The sequence below is a fragment of the Mauremys reevesii genome, linkage group 10 (assembly GCF_016161935.1).
Source record: "Mauremys reevesii isolate NIE-2019 linkage group 10, ASM1616193v1, whole genome shotgun sequence".
NCBI classification, from domain to species: domain Eukaryota; kingdom Metazoa; phylum Chordata; order Testudines; family Geoemydidae; genus Mauremys; species Mauremys reevesii.
Window position 1 is genome coordinate 3,551,169 of NC_052632.1, and position 16,533 is coordinate 3,567,701.

General features: G+C 41.0%; 1 protein-coding gene across 11 annotated transcripts in view; it reads right to left on the reverse strand.

Moving 5' to 3' along the window:
* Nucleotides 1-16,533, reverse strand: part of GLCE (glucuronic acid epimerase) — a 108,956-nt gene that overhangs the window by 46,465 nt on the left and 45,958 nt on the right. The gene's annotated exons all lie outside the window — the stretch shown is intronic.

Genomic DNA, 16,533 nt, shown 5'->3' on the forward strand with positions numbered 1-16,533 from the left:
ACGGCTGAAAACCCTGTAGAACAGGAGGCTTCAGACAGACACTAAGCCTGATCCCATTCTCACTGAAGTTTAAGGGAGTTCTGACTTCACTGGAAACAGGATTAGGCCTCTGTCTGGGAGCTTCGTCCCCTTCCCAGGAGCTTCGTCCCCCGTCCGACATATTGGTTGCCTCCTTCACACAGCTACATATGACATAACTATCATCCAAGTTTCCAACTGATTCCAGGTCCTCCTCGCATCCCACTGGTCCAAGGGAATTGAGAGATTTATGGGACACACGTGTGGAAGGCAGCTAAGCCCAACTACAAGAAAATAAAGCTTGCCCAAAGAGTTCTCCAATTGTCTAAGGAAGATAAACGATCCTTATTGGGATCAGAAGGAACAAAAAGAACATTCTGCAAGGAACAGGTGGACAAGAGGACTGTGTTGCCTTCCTGGAGTCAAGAGACAAGACATCACTTAGATTGGATAAGCTTCTGAAGTCAGTGGGCAAGGATCCACTGGTGATGGTTCACATCAGCACTAATGCCAATGCATAACAGAGGACTTCAAGGAACTTGGAAGCATGCAGAAGAAGAGCGTTCAAATGAAACTGTCAGATCCTTCTTGTCCCACGAGTGATGGAAGTAGAGCCTGGAAGTGGCGAGGTAAGTGGCAGAGGGTTTTGGTTTTGTGGAACATTGGTTCATCTTCTATGGTTAGAGGAGGCTGTATAGTTGGGATGGCCTCCCACCTCTGTAGAAGGGGCAGTCTATCATAGTCAGTAGAGTGTTCAACTAATAAACGGGGAGAGTAAGAACAGGGAAGATAGGAGTATTCCTTTAGCACAAAATCAAGATTTTGATAATATATGCTGGAAGTCTCATGCTGCCAGTACTAAAACATCCTTGGAATTTCTGAACATTATACATGACAGTTCCTTAAATCAAAAAGTGTTGCATCCGACGCTGAGGAATTCTATATTAGACTTCATTTTGATGGATAAACAGGAACTGATCACAGAACAAATGGTACTTAGGTACAAGTGGTCATGACTAGATCACATTTATAATGCACAAACAGCATAAAAGTCCAAACCATTTATTTTTTGTGTGTGTAATTTATGTATGTATACACTTAATGTCAATCAATGCGAGATTACACGTTTGGTTGATAAAGTTAATAGTGCTGATGTAATATACTGAGATTTCTACAAGGTGTTTGACTTGGTACCATATGACATTTTGACTAAACACTAGGACAGAAAATTAACATGGCATATATTAAATGGATAAAAAACTGGCTAATTGATAGGTCTCAAAATGTAAATTGTAAATGAGGAATCATCGAATGGGAGCGTTTCTAGTGGGATCCCACAAGGAACGGTTCTTGGCCCTATGCTATTTAACATTTTTACTGGAAGAAAACAAAAGAGAGTCACTTGATCAAGTCAGCAGATGACAGACTGGAGGAGTGGTGAATAATGAAAATGACAGGTCACTGATACAAAGCAATCTGGACTGCTTGGTAAAATGGGTGCAAGCAAATGACATGCATCTTGAATTGTATGGAGGGCCAGTTAGGGGAGGCTATGCCTCCCCAAACAACCAGGCGTCGCCCAGTCCCCGCCCCCTATCCAATCCCCCCTGCTTTTCTCCCCCAACAGCACCCCACCCCTGGACTCCTGCCCTATCCAACCCCCCCATTCCCTGATGGCCCCCTCAGAACCCCTGCCCCATCAACCCCCTCCTCCCTGTCCCCTGACCATCCCCGGAACCTCCACCCAACTGCCCCCCACCATCCCATCCAAACCCCCTCTCTTTCCTGCCCCCCCAGGACCCCTGCCCCATGCAACCACCCCTTCTTCCTGTCTCATTACTGCCCCCACCACCCTATCCAATCACCCCTCTCCTTCCTGACTGCCCCCCAGGACCCCTACCCTCATTTAACTCCCGTTCCCTGCCCTCTGACTGCCCTGACCCCTATCCACACCCTGACCACCCACCCAAACTCCCCTGCCCTCTATCCAACTTCCCTGCTCCCTGCCCCCTTACCGCACTGCCTGGAGCACCAGTGGCTGGTGGCGCTACAGCCGCACTGCCCAGCTGAAGCCAGCCACGTCACCACACAGCTCATAGCACCAGGTCAGGCCACAGCTCTGCAGCTGCGCTGCCCCAGGAGCTCGCAGCCCCACCACCCAGAGCACTGCACCAGCAGCAGAGCGAGCTGAGGCTGCGGGGAGGGGGAACAGCAGGGGAGGGGCCGGGGGCTAGCCTCCCGGGCCAGGAGCTCAGGGGTCGGGCAGGAGGGTCCCACGGGCCATAGTTTGCCCACCTCTGATCTGGCATATACACATGTTCTTCAATCACACATTTTAAGATAGGTTGCCCACCCCTGGTTTAGACTCTATGGCACGCATGCTGATTTTCAGTGGCACTCACACTGCCTGGGTCCTGGCCACTGGTCCAGGGGGCTCTGCATTTTAATTTAATTTTAAATGAAGTTTCTTAAACATTTTAAAACCTTTATTTACTTTACATAAAACAATAGTTTAGTTATATATTATAGACTTATAGAAAGAGACCTTCTAAAAACATTAAAATGTATTACGGGCATGCAAAACCTTAAATTAGAGTGAATAAATGAAGACTCGGCACAACACTTCTGAAAGGTTGCTGGCCCCTGTTCTAAACTGATGAGTTCCCCTAGTTAGCACTAAGGTAATTCAATACATAGAAGAACGTTTAAGGGCCTATTCATTCAGCATATGCACTCATTACAATATCCTGAGACACCTGGTCAGGTAATGTTTTCTCCCAATCCCAGGTTATTTCTCCCCCAAAGTTAGTTTTACCATCACTGTTTTATGGGTTAGTTCTTGCAGCTATTCTGAATACAAAGATGGTACCAATTATTCATTTTTACTTATTTCCCCAGTATGTGTGCAGTCAGGCTCCATTTTGTGGAAGAAGGAATTCTCATCAACCTAACAAACAGTATCATCTTTACTTGCCTTCTGTTTTTGTGAACTGCTATGAAATGTCGATAGCAGCCTAGATCTTTTCATCAAATGCTCACAAGCTCATTAAAAAAGTAGCTTACTACTGCTCTCGTAATTGCAAGGAATTTTTTACCAAGGTACAATCTTATCCTTATGGCACACTCAAAATAGTGAGGAAAAAATGGCTTCTTTCCTATTTTTCCCCTCCACTTTTAAAAAGAAATTAATCTATCTTTATTGGGATACAGGAAAAAATAGCTTTAGTAAACTTTATGTAATTTTTTAGCCTTATGAATTTGTCCAACTGTGATATGAAAGTTACTTTATATTAAACATTTCTCCTGATCTACAAATGAAATTTTCATTTTTGCCAGAGAAAAGGCAAGCTTTAACAGACAAGGAAAATGTTAAGCTAAATAAAGTTATGAAATTTAACACATTGAAAATCAAATGTGTAACTATCATATCAATGTGAACATTTTCTAAAAAGAGACTGATTTTCACCAGAACAGACGACACATCCTCCAAAAATAGAAACAGCCTTTTGCTGCTTCAGATACTGCTATAAAAACTAACCCAAAACTCAAGAGGTTCTGTGTAACCTCTTAGGGATCCAAGCATACCTTTCCCAATAGCATAAGACCCCATAAATATTTAACTGAACTGAAATAATTACTGAAGATCACTAACCAAATTCACTTTACAGTAAAAATTCAATTTACGTTTTTTGGGGTTTTTTTGAAAGGCATTATTTACAACGGTTTCAGTATCATTTCTCCTCTACACAATTTGCATTCCTAAGTAGAGTCATCCTGGTGATAGTCTCTTTGAAAAAAAATGAATCAATTAAAATTATATTTTTTTAATCTGAAGTCTTTGATTTGGATTTATTAGAAAACCTGCTGCTGCTAAATCAAGAAAGAACACTTTTTGCATTAACAATTCCTAAAGCACTTGACTAGATACAAATTGCATTATTTTTATTGATTTTACATTAGGATAAAGATTTGCTTTTGCAGTAATTGTGTAGGTTTCGGGAATAATTAAAAGCATTCCCAATTATAAACCGACAACAGAATGCTTACTTTTTCGTGACTGGAAGCTTTGTTTTAATAAAAGGGTTGCAATATTCACAGTACAGTGATTAAACATGCCTAGACTAGCACGGTAGAGATCCCAGATCTCTCTACCAGGAGATATTCTGCAGAACTTAATGCCTTAGAGTTTGATTGTTTTTCTTCATCCAAAGAGACGCTTACCACAACAGATGAGTTTTTACCAAGAAACTATTGCAAGAGAAAATGCATTATCCTCAGCATCAAGATTTTCACTGAGCTGAGGTAAAGACAAACCTTGCACTATACCATGTCAAAAAATTGAAAAACAGCCCATTTTTTAAGGCAGCAAACATATGCTGAAGATCAGATATAGAGTTGCAGTTGTTGCACATCTGTAAACTGTACTTACTCTTTCTCCCATTGGGATTGTTTAAGCTCTGAAGACATACAAAACACATTCCAACCAAAGTTCACTGCTGGATACATAAGTTGTGGTGTGGTTTTGTTTTTATTAAGTTATTCTCCAGGAAAAACACCTTTGCCCGGACCATTTAAGTTAGGGTTGAGTACACTTATTTGTCAACAGCTTTATTTGTGCCTCATAGTTAAGTTCGGAAGTTAGGAAGTTTAGATTTAAGTTTCTTGAAATGAGATCAACTCGGACAAACACACACCTCCCTCCCCAAATGTATAAAAGGGCATATAAGGCATCACCACAACATGAAAATAATTGCATTCTAGCTACCTGCCTAAGGTAGCTGTGTTTATCAGCTACTGTGGTCACTGCTATCTGTGATATATTTTAATGGCCTGGGAAATGGACAGCCCAAAGGATACTTATGATACCTGTTTCTGAAGGAGTCTTTTAGCCACATTGGGAAGATGTGCATCTGATGAAGTGGGTATTCACCCAGGAAAGCTCATGCTCCAATACGTTTGTTAATCTATAAGGTGCCACAGAACTCTTTGCCGCTTTTTATGGGGAAGATGGATTATTACATAGCTATAATGTGCATCTTCTAGCCGATATGTGATAGAGTGGATAAAGTACATTGATTTCTCTGGAGATGGTGAAATGGTAGAATATACTCAATCCCGTGCAATTTCTGTACTGCCTATAGATAATATATTAGATGTTCACTGTGAACCGGAGAATGGCGTAAACAGGATGGTTCTCATATCTGTAAGCACAATACAGGGAAGTATATTGGGTTGTCACTACAGGTATATTAGATGAGGTACAGTCATTATGGTTGTTGACAGAGTTGCTTTAAAAAAAAGTGCTTCAGAAGAATCTAGAGCTCTGGAGAGGTGTCCTTATTGTAGTAGAAATCCAAATTTCAACCACAAAACAAAGAACAGCTGGATCACCCACAGCGGGGGGGGGGGGAGAGTGGGTGCTGAGCACCCACCAGCAGTCCCCCAATCAGTGCCTCTCCCTCCCATCCACTGGCAACCCCACCAATCAGTGCCTCCCCCTTGCTCGCAGCACCTCCCACCCGCCATGGATTAGCTGCTCCGTGGCATGCAGGAGGCACTGGGAAGAGGGCGGAGGAGTGAGGGCAGGGCACGCTCAGGGGAGGAGGTGAAATGGGGGCAGGAAGAGGCAGGATGGAGGTGTGGCCTTGGGGGAAGGTGTGGAGTGGGGGTGGGGCCTGGGACAGAACAATCCTCGGCACATTAGGAAGTTAGCACCTATGGCTGCAGACCATTAAAATAGCTGTCTCTGTGTCTATGGATAACTTACTTCTAAACATACATGGTAGAGAGTAGTGCCTCTGTCAGGTTAATGAGATTTCATTCAGGCAAAGGCTGAAATTTAGTTAACTTTTACAGTTTAATTGAATTAAAAAACCTGACCACTTGAATCTCAGTTTCCATTGTAAGTGAAGTGTACTTTTTGTATCAATATTTACTGATTTGCAAGCTTCTAACAGAACATAAATACATTGGAAACAAATTCATAATGATTGCTCTATAGACAAATTTACATCCATCCTACAATAGCGTCATTAATCTAATGAGAGTACATAAAGAAAAATGTGTTGAAACTGACAAGGATACTATACCTACACATTAATCTTGACCATATAACATTACTTCAGGCAAAAGAGCTATTAAGCTAAAGACTGTTAAACCACTCTACAAATGGAACCTATTGATCTACTATAAAATTAGTTTATTGGCAAAACAGTTTACAGCATTCTGTGAAATTTTATAACAGTTTATTTAGCATTTACTATGCCCACTACCATTTTCAGGAACTTCAGATTCAACAATAAGAGTTACTTTAAAAAAAACTGCAAGTGAATCTCTTTGTTGGATCTACACAGACTGCTCCTTGGTCCTGCTTTACGCTCAAGACTCTTCATGCAGTTCCCTCGTAGCGCAGCGTAAAAGACAACGCCATTGTTTCTCCACTCTTCTTCATGTGGGTGAAAAGAGCTAATAGAGTCTAGACTTGCCATGGTTTCTTTTCAAGATCTATCCCCGCTCAGCCAATTCTTTAGGTAACAATAGACACCAAAAACCACCCTCTCTCCTTAGGTGCACTAATGTCCAAATAAAAATAAATGGGTAAACTAACCAGAAAAAGAGTGAATAATTGCTCACAAAATAATTAAGGACAAATGCCGAAGTGGGTTGGGCAGTGAGGGTTCCATCCTGCTGCCATGGATGCTAAAAGGAAACTAAGCGAGAGTCAGGGCCACTCCACCCTTTACGCCTCACACAGGAGCACAGGGTACAAGGTCAGCCCCATTGGACACAGCTATTCAAAACATTCCACTTTCATGTGCACAAGGCATATATATACCCACAGTGGGGAATCACACTGATGCATATTCAAAGAAGAAATACACCTTGCACTTGGAGCAGAAGGTGGAGAGGTTTGTGATGGTCCTTAGTTCCCTGGGAGTTTATTCACTAGTGGAACCCAATTCCAATAATTTTGCCCATCCCATCTCAGCACACTTAAGCACTTGGCCCCGGGACCAGCAGGCAAACCCTCCCAAGTCAGTGGGAGGGCTGGCATCAGGGGCTGAAAGGATCCCCAAGCTTGTTGGGAGTGGAGACTTAGAGAGTGCAGCAGTAGAAATCACCAAGCAATTGGGCTGGGTGTAAATAATTTATAAGAATACAAAAGTATGAAGTAGACAGACTCTGCTGATGCCACTGCTGTTCACTCATTTCTTCAGAATGGTTTAAAACGCACCTATCCCACCACTCGACCACCTCCTCAACAAGATCTAAGTATTTACTGAAACCTCTGAATAGCCACTGGCTTCAACTTGTGTCAACGAGAGTATTAGTGCAGCGATCACTTGAATTAGCGGTATGATATTAGTACGTGAGGTGAGGGGCTTAATTTCTGGTAACAGCCTCCATTTCTGGGGGCATGATTATGGTAAGCATAGTAGTGCCCACAAATCTAGATGCTAGGTAAAGGCCCAGCTGATAATCAGGACCATTAACCACAACTATCAGGATGGGTAGGCCAAGTGTCTTCGTTAGCATAAAAGTTTATATATAAAAACCCAAGCAGACAGATTAATTTGATCTGAAAGAATTTCAATTTCAATTTTAGCTGAAGTTAGCAAATAAGAAATGTGTTTTAAAGGTTCAGCATCCATTTAACATTGTTAGACAAGTCAAGTATTTGTCTATACAAAAAAAATGCAATTAGCAAAACTGCCAGAAAGGATGCTGATACCATATTCATCTTCTAAGGAAGATGTCAGGGGCTGCATCTTCCTATTTACACTAACATTTAACTTTACAGATTTTCATTTACAGAAGGGGAAAACCAATTATAAAGAACCGCAACATTTTCAGACATCTCTCAGCAATTAAATCTCCTCTACATGTGACATATTGTACTAGTCTTGGTACATTTTATCAGTCAAAATAATTGCATCCCAAACCAAAAGCTATCCATACGATTAGGCAGTATGAAGATATTTAAAGTGCAACAAATAAATTGCATCAAATACTTTCTCGCAATACTTGAGTACAGTTATTCTCTTGACTCATTTAAGGACGCATTTGGCCAAAAAGAAAATGGATCAACTTTGTTTTCCTAACATGAACATAAGTTTTCAAAATTCATGTATGACTTAATTTAGGTATTTTTCATCTCTAAGTAAACAGACTAGCCTTCCTGTGCAAGAAATACATACAATGTTGTATGTGACTTCACGGGGCTCTTTAGCAGGAAAGAAAAACCAAATAAAAAGATCTTTTAAAAAAAAAAAAAGGAAATTCAAGCAACAAGATCTAAGTAGTTATATTACTGACTCCATTATTAGTTACTAAGCTTATACAAAAATTCAGTTTAGTCCAGGGGTTCTCAAACTGGGGGTTGGGACCCCTCAGGGGGTCACGAGGTTATTAACTGGGGGGGGGTCCACAAGCTGTTATCCTCCACCCCAAACCCTGCTTTGCCTCCAGCATTTATAATGGTGTTAAATATATAAAAAAGTGTTTTTAATTTATTACAGGGATTGCACTCAGAGGCTTGCTATGTGAAAGGGGTCACCAGTAAAAAAAAAAGTTTAAGAACCACTGGTTTAGTCTAAATTATGTTTTGTTTTTCAGCACTAGCTTGATCTGCAAGAGCAAGTGATAAGGATTTCACATTATAATTAAAGCAACTCACTGAAGAAATATATTCAACAAGAAAAATACACCAGAATCGAAATGCTTATTTAATAAGAAATGCTAGATTTTGTTTTGAATTGAGTCAATTTTTAAAAAATCTCTAGCCTTCCATCTCAGGAAGGCTACGCCTCCCTGACAACAGATCAGGGAAGGGAATACATTCTGGATGTATTCAACACAAGACTGCTTCCAAGAGTACTACCTGGGGAGAGGGATAGCTCAGTGGTTTGAGCACTAGCCTGCTAAACCCAGGGTTGTGAGTTCAATCCTTAAGGGGGCCATGTAGGGATCTGGGGCAAAAACTGGTCCTGCTAGTGAAGGCAGGGGGCTGGACTCGATGGTCCCTTCCGGTTCTAAGAGATTGGTATATTTCCAATTATTATTTATTAGGTTCTCAAGATGATTGTTACATATCTTCAGATAAAACTAAGACTTAAACCCACTGTGATCCAAAGACCTAGATGTAGATGTAAACAAAATCCACTCAGACATTAGAGCATTAATGTGAAAGACTGAAAGGATTAGACACACTGCAGGTTACAAGAAATCTCTTAAAATATTTGCGTTCTTCTGGGCACAACACTAGTTTAAAAATCTCAAACCTCTAGAAGCAGTGAAGGGACATATCCAATACGTCACTCTGAACTTAACAAATAGGCAAAAGAGGAGGAAAAATTATTGCTCTAGGGCTGAGCTGCAGCTTAAAAGGAAGCTTCATCCACAGGCTGCTTCAGAGGCAGACCCTGATCCCATAATGTCACATGAAAGCATGCAGCGGGAACCAGATTGCGCCATTATAAATTTCCACGGAATCTTGGCTCCTTCCTCAGCTGGAGTATATTTATAAACTGTACACCCTTCCAGACAATAGTTTTCTTACAAGGTGTAACAGACTATTAACTCATGGGATAAATGGGGACAGAACCAGTAGCAATAAAAACATAGCTGCTGCAGCAATGTTAGCTCTGACTTTGTGCTGTATCTCAAGCTGACCATTGCAACAGTGTTTTGAGTTGAAAATAGGCCTAATACTTTTAAAGCAGCAAGAAAATTTTTTGCTTTTTTGTTTGGTTCTTGGGGGAGGGTAGCTCAGTGGTTTGAGCATTGGCCTGCTAAACCCAGGGTTGTGAGTTCAATCCTTGAGGGGGCGACTCAGGGATCTGGGCAAAATCAGTACTTGGTCCTGCTAGTGAAGGCAGGAGGCGGGACTCAATGACCTTTCACCATCCCTTCCAGTTCTAGGAGACAGGATATCTCCATTAAAAAAAAAAAAAAAAAAAGAAGAATTTTTCCCATGCCTGTTTTTATATTAAAAATATCAGGTCTTGTCAACAGTGTCTTCCAGCAACAACAGGGTACACAACTACAGTAGGTTACTAGCATCACAGGAAATTTTGGGGTGCTATTAAAAACCAACATGCTAGGCACTTCATGTAGGATACAGAAGAGACTGCCCTTGCCTGAAAAGATCTAAGCTATAAGATAAGTGCACAAGAAGAGAGACTTTTAGTCAGTGTTTAAAATTGTCCACTTTTGTTGATACCTGAGTCACAATCTCCTGATGATCACTTAGGAGAAAAAAAACTCTTTGTTAAAGACTCATACATGCCATTCCATCAACTGGTATCAGAGAAAGCTCCCATTCCAGTTCCTGAGTTAAAACAGAGAAAGGCGACTTGATACAGCCAAGAAAAAATAGTCTTCTACACCTTTACATCTACACATCATTAACCAAAAATAGGAAGTAATTTTTCCTTCTTTATGTCTCCACTACACTATTTTAATCTCAGGTGTTCTTCTGTTTTGTTTCATAAGATATTCATAAGACTTGCCATTGAAAAAGCTGTTAGTTGAGCCTACAGCTCAAGGCAAGAGAGGACAGAAACTGCTTTGTTATTCTGCCTTCATTTGACTTGTGTTTTTACTCATTGATTTGGACAGCTCTGATACTTCCCCAGAAAGTCTGCAGAACTGAGGATAGTAGAAAGATTTATTGAAAGATTTGCAATTGGTAGCAAGTATTGTCTTACTGGAGCTCCAGCTTTAACGATACATACACCATGCCTCCGTTTGTCCTTAACATTAGAGGAGCAAATAGCTTGAAATAAACAAGGCAATGTTTGTGCTTTAGCCATTTTCAGAAACTTGAGCTTCTGTGCAGACTGACCTTTATTTGGTATACATTTCCATGTAATTATCAGCTGGGAAGCTGAAATAGCAGTTACTGCTTTTACCCCCTTCTCAGGCTATGTTCTACACTTATGGCATGTACAGTACATACACTGCACATCACTCAGCACAGGTACAAATTGTGTAGACAGCGAGGCACGACTCAGGTGAGTAAAGACATGATAGAACCTTAGGGTAAGTACCCTACATGCCCAAGCAACGTCTCCCACATTTACTCCCACATGGTATTTTTAGCAATGTCGCGTCGTGCAAGAGCCTTGCTCCACTGCCTCCGCCTGGCATTGGCTTTCACTGCCACATTGCAGTGTGGATGCAGCCTGCTTTTCACTGTGGCATGTACATACACGTACCCTACACGCTGCTGCCAGTGTACACAAGGCCCAATAGACAGGTGTGCTTCTTTACACAGAAGAGCTGAAAGAATTTGAAGACCAAATTTTCTAATTTGAGCACACAAAAGCGAGTGGAGGGTGCACATAACCCCACACATCTGACGGCAGGTATACAAATTCTGTAAGTCACACATCAGGGCATGTGCATGCACACCTGCAATGTGTTCAAACGCCTCAACCTGAGCATGCACCTTAGGGTAACACACCAGAAAGACACTAAAAATTCATGCACCTTTTGCACATGTGGCCCCTACTGTCTTATCAGGGGATTTTAAAGAAGAAATGTTAATGTTTACTAGATAAAGCTACTGCCTCACAAACCAACTTTGTAATAAAGTAAGTAGTGATCTCTTTCTTGGATCTAAATGTTTATTTTCTTTTTTACCTTCTATCTTTAACATTCAAAAACCTGCCAATATCCTTTGACTGCTGTAAAAGCCCAAGGAAAGTTTACACATTACTCCTTTTGGTTTGAATTCCAGATATCCTACTAGTGCCTGTGCTGTCGTAGGTTTAAATCCTAACAATACTGTCCTACTGTCACAAATATTTGAGTTTATTAGGCCCAGATTTTTATTTTTATTTATATATATATATATATATATATATATATATACACACACACACACACACACACACACACACACACACACACACACACACACACAAGTATAAAACATTTAGTTACTTGAAGTAAAGTAGGTACACATTAGCCATACCACACTCTTTAAAATTGCTTGTGCGCTGCCTATTTTGAGAACATCTCACTACCGCATTAAAGTACTAAAACATGGTGATGTGGCACTTTCACCATAACTGCAAGAACGCATACTCGGACACTGCCCCTGGAATTCAGCCGGGCTCATCTCCACAAAGTGAACAGTTGAACAACATACAAAATAAAATGAATTTGTTTTTGTGGAAATTTCCAAACAGAAGTTGCCCCTTCTGAATACACCCTGCTGTAGTCCCGCTCAGTTAAAGCAACTTTGATTGGTTTATTCAAGACTGCTCATGGACACAACTATAACATTACGGGGGGGGGGGGGGGGGGTGAATAAAAGCCCACTTGGGATGTCCCAGCAAAATCCTAACTTACAGGGTGAAGGAGACCAGTGAGATTCCATGAAGGATAAGAAAGGAAAATAGTAGTAGTTGCCAGTGGTTTGTGGGAGGAAGTCTCAGCTCAAAAATGGTAGCTTGCAGTCAAGTGAGTTTGAACCTCAGTATCTGAGACAGTCTGTCTCAAATGAAAGAACCAGGCCGGATGGGAACCAAATACTGGATTTCCTGAACTGTTCTCATCCTGCCCAGCTGAGCGATAGTGGACTTCACATAATCAAGAGTTGGCAACTGGGCTGCACAAAGGGCCCAGCATCATGCCATTCACAAGAGTGGTGAGGCGCCTTTCCCCATCTAAAGTGGGCAAGACTTTCCTGAAAAGTTAAGTTTCACAGGTTGCTGGTTAAAGTGAGACTTGGGAGCTGTAACAAAGCGGGTGTTTTCCCTTGTTATGTTGTATGTGAGCCTATGTGAGTCTTACTGTTTTGCATGAACACTGTGTGCCTCAGTTTCCCTGTGTATTGCACCAATGCCTAGGTGGTGGGAATAAGGGTGTGAGACTTCTGCTGAGACCCTTGGGGCCAGGTGCAGAGGCTCCAGCTGCCTGCACGTAAGTGATAGCCAATGCCCTTCGTAACCTGAGACCCAGGAGGGGGATGCGACCACGTGACACTTCACCCAGGAAGCAAGACAAAGACCAGGAGAAGGAGCATTAGGCGTATCAGGGGTCAGGCTGCTGGAAGCTGGGCAGTCTCCAGTTTGGGACTCAGAGAGGGGAATCTAGGGCATCAACCCAAGGCTGAAAGTCACTGATTTCTGTGCTAACAAGCTCTGTTCTATGCTGTACTGTTTTACAACACTGGCTGAGAGTCACGGCTCACTGTGGAGTTGGGGAGCAGGACACTCTGGCTTCCCCAGAAGTCCCATCCAGGTGGACCCGCCAAGGAGAAGTGTAGGGTGTGAACAGGGGTGCTGAATGCTCTGAGGTCAGACCAGGAAGGCCATAGCCAAAGAGGCTTTTTTCCCCTGGACAGTGTGCCCAGAGTCCTGTCTGGCTTCATACAGAGCAGTTCCAGAGCATCGGACCTGTGACTCCATCACAGGAACTAAAGACTATTGGATGTTGTCTAATGGCTACCCATTTGCAATACAATAAGTGTCCAACACACACTTCAGGCCCCTAGTTTGATTGTGTGTGATACGTACAAGTTCCGATATGTACTATTGGGGGGGGGAGAGGGGGGCTGGGTAAAACTGCTTAGATTGTGGCCTGGTTAACACAGACTGCTACGACAGAGATGTATCAGGCATCATCAAGCAGAACAGCCCAAAATGTTTATGGAAGTGCTCTTAGCTAGCTCTGAAAGTTCCCATAGAGACTATCAAAGGGGGAGAGGACTCATTGTTTATACATATTGAGGAACACAAGTTGCCCTCAAGCACATTTGGGTAGGTGGTGATTAGGGCATTCCACTAGGAGTGGACTGGCGGCCTCAGAAAACAATAAAAGGACCAACCCACAGAACCTGAGATGTGATCTGGTCCAACTAAGAACCTCTGCTCCAGCCTGGTGGAAGCGACACAGTTATGAGGGTTCACACTACAGTCGGCTTTCCCAAGCTGTGTGCTACACTGTAGGTATTACTGCCATACTCTCATTTCTAGCCAAGTTAGCAATATAAAGAGAATCAAGCTGTCAGAATCAGGCTCCAATATCATTCAGAAAAAAAATAAAGCTACTTTAAAGCATTTGCTTGCACACACACAAATTATGTTTTAAGACCGACATCTCTATGCTGCCTGCACTGATCTGTCAGAGCACACCATATAGTCGTGCTTTAAAATTATGACATAGGACCAGACAGAATGACATGGGTCCACCATGTCATGGAAGTGGAGCCCCTCCACTCCATCATGTATATTTGTAAACTTTTTTTTAAATGTTGTACAAGACAAGGGCAGACTTACTTCCCTGCAAAGGACAGCATCCCCTTCTTAGCCCCTTTGACTGACCCTTCTGGGCAGCAGGTCAGTTATTCAAATAATTTTAAAACCACTTTAATGACAGATAGCAATCTAATTTCTTATTAATTCATGTCCAGTCTCCTTAGAGTCGGATATATATAGTAATGAACCCAAAACCTCCAATCAGGGTTAGAGCCTCATTCTGCTGGGCACTGTACTAAAAGCATAGTGGTCCCTTGTCCCGAAGAGCTTAACTGTGGTCTCCCAGTTCTGATCTGCCCAACCATCTTAAATATGGGATAACACCAAGTGCAAAGGTATATTGGTATGTTGTGGTCATAAAATATACTTTTCAGTTCAAGTCAGCAAGCCATTCTTCACTGTTGCTGCACAACTGACAGATAATTTTTCAATAAACCTAGATCTTTTCCCTTTACCATATTAACTGATTCAGTGTCATTTAAAGTATATTAAATACTGCAATACAGCAGACTCAAAAAACTGAATAATTCATGAAGAGAAAAAAGGTCTCTACACAAAACTAAGACATTTTACAAACACCAGTCGCTCCCCCACTCCCTCCAAGTTTTATTTTTTACTGAACTTGAGGGAATTAGCGTCTCTGACATAGTTATAGCAACAGCAAAATAATCATTAGGCGCTCCTTCATACTACTGTTCTACACCATCCATCACTTCAGAAACATGCTTAAGACAGGAGTCTTAATTTCTCCAGGATTTAATCTAAAATGCTTCTAAATATGGATAATGCCTAGACTACATTAACACATTAAAGCTTTGTAGATTGCCATCAGTACTTCCACAGCTTAATTTCATCTATCCCTCACAATTCAGATCTGCAAGCACTTTCATCCTAAAAAAAATCATTCCAATTTAAATATAAAACTCATGATGCCTGCATAAGCAGATTGCAAAGCATGTTTAAGAGGATATATATTTAAAACCCGACAGCAAAACTTTATTTACTCCCAAAATAGTCAAATTCTATTGCCTAAAAGTTAATAAAAAAAAGCATATTCTACATTCAGTTAAGTATGGTAAGGTTTGAGGAGTATGATTACTTTGACAAATCAAACTAATTTTTCTGAAAGTCAGAGGCTGACTTAGTAGAGAATACACTAAAGTGATGGGATGTTGTACATTTGAAGTGATTGATACAAAACTCAAATGGATCTGCTGCATTCTTTTACATTTAGTAACTGCACAGAAGGAACAATTCACAATACTCATAACACAAAATGGATGCTTTGTACACACAGCACTTGTGTAACTCTGGAAGAAATTTGTTTCTCTGGTTATGTAACATTCTGCTACCACCTGAAATGAGGCTCCATGTTAGCAGTTCAACTCCTACTTCCTGCTACCATTTACAAATTTAAAAAATAAGACATTTTAAACTCCCTCTCATCTGACAGTCCTACATCTCATAACAGATCACGTACACCAATACAGGTTACAAACATGGGAAATTATGGTCAGGTTAGTTTGAGATTCACAAGAAGTACCTTACATAAGCAGAATAAACTCATCACATGGAGTTAAATTTTAAAGAAAAAAAATACTAACAAATAATCTGCTATTTTCTTAGACATAAAAAGGGTTCTGTATATTAGTTTTTAGACATACAATAAGTATTCCTTTAATATAAAACACTGACATTTTTTTGGGATAGCAGTTCAATCTCTACTTTTATCTGTAAGCCAGAGCATGTCAGAGGAACACCAGAAGTTCAAGGCACGTTTTGCTGGTCTCTAATTTTGGTTTTCCTCCTTTGTAATTTGGTTTTCTAAAATTATGTGCGGCTAACTATACCACACACAAGTAAGGGAACAGTTTAAATACAGCTCCACCAAAAGGAATATCAGGAGGCTTCATTCATATATATATATAAAAGAGCATTTTTTCAAAAACTAAGTTGTTAGTACAAATATGCAATGTTCCATTCTCATTCTTAAGAAAAAAGGCAGTATATCACTACTCATTTTTTATCTAACATGACAATAGTAATTAACATACGTTTATAAAAGAAAAAAAGGCTGTTTGGCAAAAAAATTAGAGATAAATATGCACTTAGCACTCGAGTAATTTTATGTTGCCATGATACCCATAACAGCTGCTTACCTGATCTCCGCTTTCATTGGTTTATCGTATAGAACTACAGCATGTCTAAGGTAAAAAATTTTAAACATTTCCTCTGCCCTGTAACC